Source organism: Microtus ochrogaster, linkage group LG1 (genome assembly GCF_000317375.1).
Source record: "Microtus ochrogaster isolate Prairie Vole_2 linkage group LG1, MicOch1.0, whole genome shotgun sequence".
NCBI classification, from domain to species: domain Eukaryota; kingdom Metazoa; phylum Chordata; class Mammalia; order Rodentia; family Cricetidae; genus Microtus; species Microtus ochrogaster.
The window spans coordinates 1,077,296-1,078,392 of NC_022027.1; positions in this window are offsets into that span (position 1 = coordinate 1,077,296).

The following is a 1,097-nucleotide window of genomic DNA, read 5'->3' on the forward strand; positions in this document are numbered from 1 at the left end:
TCAGTATTGCTATAGGATAGGGTCATTTCAGGTTCCCTATCCTCAGCTGCCCAAGGAACTAACTGGGGACACCGCCTTGGGCTCCTCTGTTCTTACCCTCTTCGCCTTCCTTCCCTTCTTTTTTCTGAATTTCCTGAACAATACCTTGATGGATTAGCTTCCCACCACTATGACCCCACTTTGCCTCAATCATCTTGTTACAGAGAATATTCTACAAGAATCATCTTGTAGATTAATGATTTCCCCATTAGATTAGGAGTAGACAGCACTAAGGTAAAGAGCATCACTATCCCTTAGCTTTTTATTTTTTATTTTGGGGGCAGTTGGATTCTGTCAGAATGGCCATCTCCTAATGATTTCAATCTTATCTTCAGAATCTGTGAGCAAATTATATTTCATATCTAAAAAATCTTGAAGTTTCAAGGACTATTAATGATTAAGAGGAAGATGTTATTCTAGATTGTTAAAGAATTGTGAATACATTTATTTCTATCTTTGAATATGGAGATCTGTCAGTCCCCAAAATGCACTCATCAGAAGGGCATGGTAGTTCCATCTAAGAAAGAAGGAAGGTTATCTCAATAAGGAGGCTGAGTGAATCCTAAAATGAACCTCCTGACACCTAAGATTCAGCAAAGTACCCCCAGAGGAGCAATAATGCTGCTGGAATCTGTGCAGGAGAATGCCTATCCTGAAATGATCGCACTTGAACACTAAATAAGACAAAAGAGTTTCATTTTTCTCATTTCTGCCACCACAGAGGAAAATTTGAATAATATAAAATATACCGCTTGATTCTGAGATAAAGGGAAAAGGAGAATATAGGATATCATTTAAGATTTAATGTTTGACACACAGGACGTGTTATAATATTTTAGTATGGAAATGATTATCTGCAATTTACTCAGCCAAATCTACAAAAAGACCTTGAGTTTAACTCCGTAAAGCCTCTAAAATGTACACATACACACTCTCACAGACACACACACAATTACACAATGTTGACTATTGATGTGGGAGTGTCATATATCAATCTGTTGATTTCATTGGTTAAGTAATAAACAAACTGCTTGGGCTCATAGCTTAGAACATAGGTG